The following is a 14094-nucleotide window of genomic DNA, read 5'->3' on the forward strand; positions in this document are numbered from 1 at the left end:
GTGGAATTTCTGAATCAAGATTTCCAGTTTTTGGCCTGAAATTTTTTATTTTGGCCAAAAAATATTTTGGGGGAAAATTTTTAACATTTTTTTTCATTTTCATTTTCATAATTCATAATTCATATAATAAACCCCCCTCTACTTGTTCTCCAGTCAGTTGTGTGTGCACACAGGGATTATTTCTTCCAAGCTTTGAGCTGGATTTATTCCATTTTGCATCATCACTGGTAACTCAGCATCTGGAAGCCAAATTATTGCCCTCAATAACACTTGCTTGACCCCATTGCCTTCATTGGGTTTTGACATGTGTAACCAACTGGAATTTAGTAAACAATTCTGTTGATGCATAAAAAGGAATAAAATCCAGCTTGTTCACTCTAAAATGGGTCTTAGCTCTGAAGGGCTAACAGGATTAACAGCAGTAAAAACTGATTTTAGTCACTAAAGGCAATAGATATTACTCTGAATGCACAAGGTTGAGTAAGAAGAGGACATTTTAACATAGACACTTTCCAGATTAGAAAAATAATTTAAAGTACTACTGTACCGTGGATTGCAAGGGAGGAAATGGTTGCCTGCCCTAGGGAGGAGAAACTCTATATAGCACAACATTCTGCCCACTGATCCTGCCCTGTCCTTTCGAGGAATGATTTATTAAGAGTGATTCAATGCCTATACTTTATATAAGCTCAAAGTGGTTAAAAACAGTTTCCAACACCTATGAAACAATGTACTAGCACTACAATTATGTTTCATAAAAAAAAAACTAGCTATGTAATGAGATTGTTCATTTAGATGCTTGCTATTTTTAATTTCACAGTCTCAAAGCAAGAAACTTTTCACTACAGATAGTTGTTAACCACACAGCAACATTTCTGGAACTGCTAAAAATGAGATCAATAGGAACCAGAAGAGTCAAATAACAACAAAATCAGCATTTTCAGAAATCAAACAGTTCTGTAATGTAAATAAGTGCAGCTGTTTGAAAAGTCTTGCACAAAACTGAGAAGTTAAAATTCTCACTAATTAATTAGAATTAGAAAAACAAAACACATCAAACAAAACCAACACAGTTCCAGAAATTATATAATGCCATTTAAAAAAATCAGATTTCTGTGCATCATGGGTTATTTGTTATAAAATAGCTAAAACTTTATTCTCTGCTCCCATGTCAAAATTACATGCAAGCCTTGAGGATGGGGAACAAAATGTGAGAAACTATTGAATTACTTCAGAATGACTTATTATCAGAAGGTCACCACTATAGAAAGATTAATTATTTTTTGTGAATAAAAATCTGTGAAAGGTAACTCATTTATTCCTGTTTGTGAATTCTTTGTACAGACAATTTTATGTTTTGCAAATGTATTTATCATTGATAAACATTCAGATAATTTAAGTAAACCAGTTTCAGTCTATGGGTTGTTTGTGAATATTCCACTCTCAGTATTTGTCATTAAAATGAAGGTGAGGTACAATAATTATCAATGGCAAATATTTAAAGAAGTCAATTTGTTTGGGTATTTTTAAAAAATAAGTTTGTAATTTTATTATTATCAAATCAACGGGAGCACTAAGCCTGCCAAATTTATCTTTTTGTTTGAAGGCAATTCTTGCTGGTTCACAGCTATATTAAATACTGTTAGGATTTGAAGTGGTTTTAAAAAAAAGACCTAAAATCTGAGTTTTTGATCCTCTGTGATTCAGATATACTGACCCCTTGATCCTAGACTTGATGAAGCATGGAAAGCCACACTTAAAACAGAAGAGCCTACCACTTAAACCAGTGAAATTGACACCTATCCAAAAATGAAAAAGAAAATATTAATTGCTACAAATATCTGCTTTCATACATTTCGAGCTCATGGTCCCCTACAAGTTCCCAAATATTTAACAGGAGATATGAATATATTCAGCATTGTTTTTGTTAAGATATTATGATACACATATGGTAGACTAATTGGACCTAGCCCTGCCTGGGTGCCCCAAGAGGGAGTGAACAAAGAGCCATTCCCACTTCACTATTACACCTCTGTGAAAGGCTGGGTCCAATCTTGGTACTTGTGCTCCCATTAGGAATATTTCTGAATCATTTTCTTACACTATTAGGCAATAATCTGTTTTGTGTTCTCTATACAGATTTCTCAACTTTGCTGCATCTACCTATGTTTCAGTGTGAGGGCTTAACAAAACAAAATTTTTCCTTTGGTACACACACACCAACACATTCCCCTGTGATCTCACAGGGATGGTTCCTCAGTCTCTATAGTGGGGCCTCAAAATGTGTGTGTGCATGCAAGAAAGTGTGTATGACCTGGACTTACCGGCGCCTGAGGAGAATGGCAGCCTCTCAGTCCCCTCCACAGTCTCCAGGATCTCCTCAGCGAGCAACAGTCTGAAGATCCTCATAACCAGCAGCAGTTTGAGACCATTGATGCAATAGCACTCTGTCTCCTCATTTTTCCAATGGGATTTGGGAATCTGCAGCTTGTATTCCAAAATGGTACAGATATTGGGTCTTAGCCTTCACAGTAGACACACCTCTTGGTCTTATACTGATCGGATACTCAATACACAGGGCTGTCTCCAGCTCTTATATGTACACCCTTTCCCCTCTTTCAGCTCTGATTGTCTCAATTTTCAGAAAGTGAATATGTGGAACCTGCAAAACTGATTCGCTCTTAACGGCAACCCTCTGTACAGCTTTGGAAACAGCTACTGACCATGTCTAGTAACTGACACAACCTACTTCTGGATGTTTCTGGGCCCCTCTAATTCAATGCCCTTTTCTTTGCATGTGTGCACCAACAGAGGATTCAATTAAAATGCATGTCTTCTCCCCATTGCTTCTCTCCCATACTTGGCACTTAAAATAAATGGTGAGCAAAACCACTGAAAATGGCACTAGGGGATGGAGAGAGCTTAGGAAATTGAAAAAGATAGCAGAGTCTCCCTACACACTAGCCAGCAGACTTAGAGATGGTTCTAGGATCCCAGAATACACAACTAGTCATCATTACAGGAAAGAAGTCAAAGTAGCAGAGGAACAAAACTAATTATTAAACTATCTGGGCAAGGTTCAGATGAGAGTCTAATCTGCCCCCCTCGGTCTTTTGTTTTCACTGTAGTATTAAAAATATTTATTCTTCTTCTGATGCCAAATGGTAGCAGATATTCAGGGCCTTTAAAGTCAGTTTCCCAATAGATGAGAAATCAGTGACACAAAGTAGGTGTATATTCTAACTGTAACTTGTTTTAGCTACACATATACACCAGTCTTGGAACAGAGCTGGTCACAAACAGCATATAGGGTAATCCCTTGTTTCAGAAATCTCAGGCCACACTCCAATGCCCAATTCCCAGTGAGCAAATCTGCCTCAAGAGATAACTCTAAGAAGAGACCAAGTCAGAAAAACTCTTGCTGCTTGCACATCTCCCTCTACACAGAATCTTGCATAACAAACCACCACCACCACCACAGAAAAAGTCTTCCTAAGAATGAATATTTCTTCATCCATGCCAAGAAAAAGAACTTAGAATACTATGTGTTATAGTGCCACCTGCCATAACAATACAAATTTTTCTTGTTGATTTTGCTGTAATATCTGCAAAACACAATTCCCTAAAATTGACAACAGCCGTACTAGAAATTAAAATAAATGCAGTGTTGTAGTGTCAAGTTTGCACTGATACAGTACAGTTAAGCAAATCTATTGTCAGTATTTCCATTGTTAAGAAATAAAATAACTTCTCTGGAGATTAACTTGAAGTTAAAGTATTAATAAAGCATTTTTATCATTATAATTATTTAATAAGAATTTAGTTAATACTACTCCTGAGTATTCTTGGAATCCAGACTGATCCTTTTCAAGTGGGTTTTGACATTCACAGGGTATCAGTTTCAGGACTTGATCCTGCCATTGATTTCACTAGAACCTGATTTAAGTGCTTACATTTGAATTTTCATACTAACTAAGGCTTCATGAAACTTTTTATAACAAAACCTGAAACTCATCATAGGTGTGACGAATGTCTTGAGCTAAGAGTCATGGGAACTCCTTTCTTCCCCAAATCTGACAGATAGGAAAGGGATTTTTTTTTTTTAATTTTTGTATTTAAATCAAAATTATTTGAAACTTTGTCCTTTTTACTGAGTTGTGCCCTGAAGTGGTCAGTGTGCTTGATCCTGAAACTCAGGGGTATTCACTGAAATTAAGAGAAGGCTCACTAAGTCCCTGGTGAAGTGTATGGCACTAGTCAATTTATGAACAGCACTGGTCAACCTTAACACTTAGGCATGAATGGGCTGGAAAATGGAATGGTGATCTAATGGGTCTTTTACATCACTGCCTCTGTGACACAATGACCATTTAACAAATTTTTTTGGTGAGATGGGCATCTTCCACTCTTTAAACTTAATCTTCCTAAAGTGTAAAATGTGCAGACAAGTCAAGAGTTGGGGTTTTGGAAAGGATGTAGTGAAATTCAACAAAATTAATGGAAAATGTTATTTTTGATTTTCATTTGCCTGCCAATCTAATGAACAAAAAGAAATTCAACTAGAATTCCATCCTATAATGAACCAATTCGTTTCTTTTTCACCTTCAGTCTTCTGCCACAATCCTTGGCTTTCTTTCAGGGGTTTTGTTCCCATTAGGAAGAATAGGAGATATGAGGTACTGAGCATATTTGAAAACCTGCTCTCTCATGATGATAACAATCTATGTTTAGGTTTAAGATGACTGTCAGAATCCGTTTTAAATTATGCTCCCACGTTTGTTCCTGAATTAATGCTATTGTTTACCAGTTATACTAGGTGCAACCCTAAAAATACTTGTGGATTCCATAGTCGGTATTTCACTGCTTTTTATATTAAATTTGCTCTCTTTATAAGAAAGATATTTGTTTTTACTGCCAGTCCCAAAAAGCGGACCCTAGGTTTTTTCTGTTGTACACAGTCATCATCAGTGGGTTCCAGAAGTCAAAACACAATTTAACCTCCAGCTATACAGCCCAATCTCTTCAGATTATGCCCACAGTAACACCAGTGCAACTCATTAATCAAAAATGGATTTACACTTGTGTCGTTGTGGGAATAACCTTAAGAAAACAAGGTTGTACATATGTAGATGAGGGACTAATTTGACCTGCAGAACCTCTATGAAAAAAACAAATCAGATTATCAGACTGAGAAGCAGTGAGGCTAGTGGTTAGGGGCACTGGACTGGGTGTTAAGAGACCAGCATTCAATTCCTGGCCCAACCAATAACCATCTTGTTGTATGATCTTAAGCACCTCACTTCATATTAAGTTCTTCTTAATATTAAATTCTTCTAATTTATGTTGGGCCTAATCCTACAGTGCACAAAAGCCTCTTGTTTTTGTCCTTTACATGTAGGTTGTTTTGTAAAGAGACTGTTCATTTCAACAAATATAAGTCTACTCACAAGATACCAGACTGAGAATTGCTGCATCACAAAATACCTGGACCAAACTAAAACAGGAAAAAAGGGAAGGTAAACATTGTTCATATGCTGAAATGCAAATTTCAGTGGGCCACATCCTGAAAGGCAATAGAACCTTCTCTGAATTTGGCCCACCTGATTCTTCAGATCAGATTTATTGTAAACTATAAAGCTAGGCTTGCCATGCTTCATTTTATCTGATAATTTATGGATCAAAGTGTTACTTGTTTGGACTTTTTTTTTTTTTTTTTTTTTAAAGATTGTGTTGTTTTAAAGGACTTTCACTGGGGTTCCTTTGTGATATTGGAATGCCTGATATTCACTAATGGCCAAGATGAAGTTCTGCTTGAATTGTAAATGGATAGACAGAGTTCTCCTCAGCATGCTTTCACTCTTGCACACAAAATTCATTGATTTTAATGGGAGTAGCTCATATGTTTGGAAGAGAGGCTTGAGAATTTTGTGTATATATATACATATATCTATATATCTATATATATAGAGAGAGAGGAGCCTTTCCCCATTTCTACCCAATGCTCCCTTGAATGAGAACAGACAAAATATGCTTTTTCAATGCTATTTATGGATTTATAAGCAATCTTTGCAAAATTGTTCTCTTGTTTATTTCTGCTGTTGGGACAGTGCCTCTGTTTCTAGGGTATGTATGAAAAAAATGATCCCTTAACATTTCATGAGACAAAATCAGGAATCAGCCTTTTAAAGTTTGATGGGAGATTACTGAACAAAAGCCATTTGGCCCTGTTTTTCTTCCTTTAGTTATTATTCTCCAAACAAGTGTATCACTGGTTATGACAATGTACCATAGGCACCTCTTTAACAAAAGGTGAAATGCATCGAATGAATTATTCACTATGAATTATTTGCTTAGCTCTAGTACATGTAATGGAAATCTGTTCTTTAAGTCCTGCACCTTAGATCTTGAGAGTCCCTTTTCTGAATACAAAGAGGAGGCTGAAATGTAGAAGAATAAAGTAAGATGAAAGGAAATTAAGGTCATCACGACAATCATTTATCATCAAGACAAAGAGAAATATAGTTCCATATTCATAAATCTAAAGGGAATTTTTTTCCCTTCATGCATTAGATTAATGAAGCACCACCGATTACTAAGTGGAATAAAGGACCAGTAGATGCCTGTACCTTGTGCTTATGCAAAGTAAGGGGAACATAAGGAATTTCTCTTCTATTTGAATAAGCTCCAGGTACAAACACACTACTTGAGCTCTGCTGGGCACATAGACCTCTTTCTTCATAGTACTCCTAGGGATTCAACCCATGCAAATGGGAGTGGAAGGAGGATGTGCCCCCACCACCACTGTGACCATAGTTGGGGGCACCCAGGATTGTTAATCACTTTCTTACTCCCTGTCTCCAGTGAGGAGGAGTCTTTCTTTTGGTAGCTGAATGTCAGCTCCCCGACACCACCAGCTTTCAGCCACTCAGACACGAGTTAATAGGTGCGCCCCAAACTCCAAGTTCCTTTGAATAGTTCCCTTATAATAGCCAGCCCCTGATTTTGGCTACTCACAGAGATCCCAGATCTGCCCCCCAAAGAAGCAGTGTACCTAGTTTTACCATAAACCACCACTCCTGTAAACAACACAGCACTCGTGAGCACTTATAATAAAGTAAAAGTAGGATTATCTAGAAAAAGAATAAAGATTTAACTACAAGTGAGAGAAAGTGATAGAAAAAACTGGTTACAACACAAAACAAAATCTAAATGTATTAATTGTTACCCTTTCTATCTAATAAAGCAGCTTCCCTCCAAAGTTCAATCCCTTGCAGAGCTGACTGGTTTCACAAGAACCAGGATTTACTCATGAAAGCCCCCTGCTCCTTAGGGGATATCCTCAGAGAATGGAGTCCCTTTCCCTACATTCTGTTATACTGAAACTGTCTTTTGTCTTTATTCCTAGCCAAGGTGATCTGTCTGCTATAATGTTCCTTTTCACCTCCAAGTATTTTTGGTCATTTGCAATTGTCTTTGATGGTTTACCATTGACTGTTCTGGGATGGTGCAACAGTAGATAACAGAACTTTCCTTTACCTTCTCAACTGACTAGGAAGGAGTGACATCTCCTTCTTGGTTGAATGGGTCATCCCCAAGACACATTACCCCTGGTGACTAATTTTTGCTCCAACTCCATAGATAATACTTTCAGTATAAATACTTTATTCTTAGATATTGCCTGTACAAACATCTCACAAGAATTATGAATCTGACATGTTACAAAATAGCATACATATTATTATTGGGTAAATATCCTGTAAGATGAGTTTGATATAGTGTGTTTGTCAGATCTGAGGTGAGGGTTGTTTGCAAAGAACAGGGGGACCCTTTGCCAAGGAATTTCACTTATGAAAACAGGCTGATGGAAGATAAAGGATTGTAATGTACTATTTTAAAGCATGATGCAACAGAAGCTCCAGGACCAATTGTACTATCTTGAGGCAAACCCAGAACCTTTGCTGGTGTAATTTGGTACCAGTTCAGACCAGTGATTACAAGGCAGAGTCTGAACCCAAATATGATACATTTCTCATACTGCTTAGTCCTCCTTATATGTTCCAGTAAGAAATATGTGCATGCATAACTGTAGTGCATGCATAACACGTTGAAGGTGTAACTGCAACATAGTTTCTGTGTGAACTTAGGTAAGCCATTTCTTTTTTTTCTATTTCATCTATAAAGTGGGGATGATAATACTTCCCTACCTCAAAGGGGTGTTGCAAAAATAAACCCATTGATGTTTGTGAAGCACTTTCATGATATGGTAATAAGTGCCACAGAAAAGCCTATAAAATATGTTTTTAAGTAGAATCTAATTTCCACCTGAACTCTTCACCCTGCCTGCTAATTATATAAGACAGCACAAGCTTTGTGGAGCTGTTTGCCAATGGGCTTCTGCAACAGTGACAATAGGTAAAGCTCTGTGTCACAGAAGGAACTAATGCTAATAACCAAGAGCTATGCTCTTTGATTTCTCACAGACAGGATAACTAAGATTAAGGCCAAAGCCTGTGATGTTACTGTAGAGGAATTCATTCCCTTTGATATTTTATGTGCCAGAAAGTCAATATCTTTGATTTTAGTATTCTTAGAAGAATGTATAGTTTTGCAAAGTCCCATGGGTTAAATTCCTCTGAGACATGATTTTTTCACTGAGAAATTGTACAATACAAACTTCAGAAATTTCAGCTGATGGAAAGGATCCAAATGTGAATTTGAGAGTAAAGGGTGGCAGAAGCATTTCAGATAGTTATCACTTCTATTGAGTTTTATGCTCAGTATCAAGTAGGTTGGGTACTATATCTAAATTTTTACGATACAATCTGACTCCATTTTGAGGCATCTGTTGCTATAAATTATGAAACTGGCAGACTGATAAGGATAGGGAAAGATAAATATTGTCTTCTAATATTACAACTTTAGGTCTTGATTTATTTTGAGTAGAGAGTAAATCATCTAACCAAATTCTCTGAGCAATGTATTCCTGCTACAACACTGAAAACCCCACTGGAAATGGCTAACAAAAATAAGAACAGTCCTGAAACTCAACCTTATCTATGAAACCTGTTTTAAAGCTCATGTCCAAATGTATTTAAATAATGGGCTTCCCACATGCTCCTAGGCTGGCCAGATCTGGCCAGAGTCTAGTCACTGTCTCAATTCCTGGGCACTTAGGCACTCTCCCAAACTGGTGATCCTCTATTTAGTACCCTTTCCTGAGATACAGGACTCTGCAGTCTAGCTGCATAAGTCCTGAAACTAGTATTGGCTCTCCTAAGCCTCCCCAGTAGCAATTATGTGTTCCTCAGCATTCCACCAAAACTGAGGAGCCTCTGGATTGTTGATTCAGTTTTCAGAGACTATGTGACAGCTAAAACAAATATCACAGAGACATTGCAAAGGAGTTTCTAGAGCAGTGTTTCTCAACCAGGGCTATGCATACCCCTGGTGTTACGCAGAGGTCTTCCTTGGGGTACATCAACTCATGTAGATATTTCCCTAGTTTTACAGCAGGCTACATAAAAAGCACTAGAGAAGTCAATACAAACTAAAATTTCATACAGACAATGACTTGTTTATATTACACTATATACTAAACACTGAAATTAAACTACAGTGTTTATATTCCAATTGATTTATTTTATTATTAGATGGTAAAAATGAGAAAGTAAGCAATTTTTCAGTAGTAGTGTGCTGTGACACTTTTGTATTTTTATGTCTGATTTTGTGAGCAGGTAGTTTCTAAATGAGGTGAAACTTGGGGGTACACAAGACAAATCAGACTCCTGAAAGCGGTGCAGTAGTCTGGAAAGGTTGAGAGCTACTGTTCTAGAGCACAGCATAGACAAAGCATAGACAAAACACAAGAGATCTATAGAAAAATAACAGATACCTGCATGCAAAACCATCCCTCCTCCAGTGTCCTCACCACTGTGAGAGCCCTTTGGGTTTTGGACAGTCCTTTCAGGCTCCCAAGACCCTGCTTTCCTCCTGCCAAGTCTTTGCATTTTTGTCCTGGTTGGTGAGAGAGAGACTCTGCTAAAAGCAGACCCTGTCCTTTCTTGGAATCCCAGCTTCCTCATGCTTGAGCAGGAGCCCAAGTGAATTGATCAAATGTTTAGGGTCTGGGGTAGGGACTCATAAAAGAAATAACGGGTTGATAAAACAGAAGGATGGGGGGGATAGCAAGAAGGAAAATATCAAACTGCAAAGCATTCAGATAAATTCTGACACTTCAGACACTACAGCTTTTCAAAACCAAACTGCTGAACTTTTTAAAGTTACCCTTTACAATAATGTGTGCTGTTATTTTCTGTGCAAATTAATTGCACTGTAAACTCTATATGGTGCTACAAACCAAACCTCCCAAATCTGAAATAGGAGCTTATATAGATCTCAGAGATATGACAAAATTCATATAGACTCGCCAAATACAAAGTGAAAGGACGATAGAATTGAAATGTCCTTTTCCTACACTCCATCTTTTTTGCCACTCATCCAAAATATCCATCCTTATTCATGTCATCCTCTCTTCAGTCCACACTCTTGTCTGAGCTGGCTCTACCTTCCTCCTCATCTTAGAGCTTGACTTCTCCCTCTTTCACAACAGCAACTCCTGCAGGGTTCTCTAAATTAGCAACACCTACAAGCACTACAGAAGTAGGATTTGTGCCCAAATCTCCTTATTGGCCAAGGTTAAATAAATATTTTTAACTTGAGTCTGGTTGGAGACACTGATTGTCAAAAGCTGTGTTCCACCTGAAGGACTGGGCCCCTTTCGTGATATCACAACCATGTACCTACTGCTAGCAAAGCAAATTTGAGACCTCATCAAACCAAAGAAAAGATAAATCCCCTCACCTGTTGTGTTGCTTTGGAGGCCCACTACAAGAGGCCTGAAGATTTTAAACTGGATCAGCCAAAATTTAACGCTTAAACATCAATTTCTTTAGCAATTCGGAGAAGGAGAGGCAGGAGAGTGGGAGTGCAGAGGGGCAGATGTGTAGAGGGGCATGGGAAACAGAAGATAGCAGAAGACAAAAGCCAGGAGGAGGAGACTGGAATAAACGAAGAAAACCTTACGCTGCCCCTTGAAGACCACTCTTCTGTTCAAAAAGAACTTGTCTGACCTTTCTGCAGCAGTTTGTGGCCTTTTCCGCTCAATAAGGTCACGAACTACTCCTGAAAGCCATATGGTGGCATTGGTTACAGGAGAAGATAGAATGAGTATCTAAGTCAATGGATTCTCTATAAAGAAAAGTGGGCACAAATTTTTAAGTTAGGGTAACAATTATATTTAAAATAATAAAGAGGTGTTTATAATTAGTTATACACAATTTTTTATCCTTCTACCAGGAATAACTTTCTCTAGTGAAAAGATACTTTGTACAACCACCCTCTTCTACAAAGCTGCTTTTATTTAAAAAGAAAAAAGAAAAAAGAACTGTATTATTTTTATCATTGAACCTCAGAATGCAAAGTGTGCACAAATGACTTATTAATGCACACCCTATAGTGGCTTATTGCTTATACCTCAAAACAGCCATGTAACAGAAATCTCAATGTATTCTTACTCATTGAGCTTGGGTGTCCCTAGTATTTCCTACCACAGCCTCATCTGTCCTAGTTCCTACTTTCCTACTCTCACTACTATATTATCCTGGGTGGACTTAACGAGCTGCACCTTCCTCAAAAGTCAGAACTTCAGCAGCTTTATACAATATTCTAACTCCTGATAACTGTGCAGTTCAACAGAAGATCCTTCCCATGAGGCCATTAAAGCGGAACATTATATGGGAAAGAATAAACTATTATATGAAAATATACAACAAGTTTGAAATTCTCAGTGAATCCTAATGAGAAGGGTTAAGTTGGATAAAAATATATAGTGAAATGTTTTAACTGTGGTAAATTACAATCATAATGATAGAAAGCTACCTTACTGCAACCCTCTCCCCTCTATTCTTTCCCTTTCACTCACATACATACAGTGTCTGTTAAGAAGTTTAGTAAATCTCTTAAGAATTCATGATAAAGCCCAGAAAAGTGCAGAGGTACATAATGCAGCTCTATGAGAGAAAGTCTCTAGAGACCAGACCAGTATTAATATATTGTCTACATAAATCAAGAGCCTGATAACCAAACTCTTCAGATGGGAGACAACCAATCTTAACAGCATTAGTTACGTCCTTAAAGCAAAGTAAAATGCACAAATCACAGCCTTTCTTTAATGAAGTATTCTCTCCCTCCCAAGGCCATCATAAAAGAAAGTTGATTATATCCAGCTGTGGGAATATTTAGGAGGTTTTGCTGAAGTCTAATTTGTCCATAAAATTTTCTTGATAAATGGTAAATTTTAAATCTTCAAGCTGTCCATTCTGAATGATTTTGTTTTCAACATGGCGTAGGGAAGGGGTGTTGAATTCTCCATAAGGCAAGAGTTTCCTGAAGAATTTCAGAGGGCAAGTAATGAGTTTAACCAACCTTTTGAGCTAAGTAAATGAACAACCTCTAGGACACCTGACGCAAGTGCACTTTCTCCTCTGTATTTCACAACTGAACTACAATACCAGCACTTCTATGAAGTGAAATCTGTCTGCTGTGGAGCCACCCATGACCTCGAATTACCTGAAGTTTTATACTAATGGCAGTTACTAATGGTTGCAGAATTCCAATAGTTATTACCTCCTTATATTTGCTACTAGCAGGATCCACAGGCAGGTGGCACCTTATGCATACCAGCAGTCCAGATACTGTATGCATAAGGTTTGTGCTTTCACAGGAGTAGCATGAGGTGGGTTTAAAAAAAAACAAAAACACCTCTCTCCTGGTATGTTATCATGACACAGAACCCCTGGTGGGATGATCAGTAAATATTATGCTTCACACAGCCATTTTCCGTTTACTCTTTATTTGCAAACACCAACCTTTATTTTTATATCAGTAATTTGTCCCCTTACCATTCATTATTTTAATAATTTTAGTTTTCTTACAATTTTTTTAACAATGTTTTATAACGTATTGAGTGGAGAAGACTGTCAATATACACCATTACACATTTATGTGATGGTCTGGTTATTTTATCTAACTCTGTATCTGGGTTCCCTGCTTTTATTACTCTGTTCATCAGCTCCATTCCATGAGATAAGTTTTCCTGGGTTAAGCAGAGACACTGCAGTGCCTACCCTAATATGAATTTTTTTTAAATGCTTTGACTACATACATTAACATAAATATGTTGATTTTACGATTCACATTCTCTGAAGACCAGTTCACAAAGTCATGGAAATGCTGGCTTAGGGCATCTATGAAACAATCTTCACATTCCTCAGATATTTTCTCTCTCACACAGTGCTTAATGCTGTCATGCATGGAAGCTCATATAGTCACACACATAACTGTTTTACCGTTACAAACTGGCACACATTTAGCTAAACACTGAATTTCTTCCTCATTCTTTCCTGTTCTTCTGGAAGACCCATGTGTGTTTCTGCACATAGGGCATGGCTGGTGGTACACAGGAATAATGTGAAGTGATAATGCATACTGTGGATTTAAGGTTAGTGTTTTTCAAAGGGGCAACATGGGTGATTCATTTACAAAAGATTTTAATAACAGAAGACCATCCCATTGTTTAGGGTGTGCTTCTTTAATGGGATTCAGCTTGAAGAACTATGAGACTATAGGCTTGGGGTTTTCATTGTATTGCTCTCATGCTTTCAGTGCTAGTGAGATTGAGAGCACACGTGCTCCTTTATAGACACCACTAGAAATCAAGATTTCCCTTGTCTTACACCCCTTATGCTCTAGGTTACATTGCTGGAACAAAAAAGCAAAGTAGCTAAAAGACATGATGGGGCAATGCAACATCTATCTGTTAACTCTGTTCATCAGTTTTGTTTTTCTCAATTCTATAGCCCAAAATAATGTTCATCTCTACATGGGTCTGTTTTAATGAACTGGGTGGTCCAGAGGCCTAAATACACATCTGATATTCAAGAGCACCTAAGCTGTAATCTTGCCTCTGTCTGATGACTGAGTACCTTGAGTAGGTTAAACTGAGACTCCAGCTGTGGTGTGGGGAAACACTACTTA

The sequence above is a fragment of the Emydura macquarii genome, unplaced genomic scaffold (genome assembly GCF_026122565.2).
Source record: "Emydura macquarii macquarii isolate MOO-44397 ecotype Brisbane River unplaced genomic scaffold, CSIRO-AGI_Emac_v2 contig_320, whole genome shotgun sequence".
In the NCBI taxonomy this organism is placed as follows: domain Eukaryota; kingdom Metazoa; phylum Chordata; order Testudines; family Chelidae; genus Emydura; species Emydura macquarii.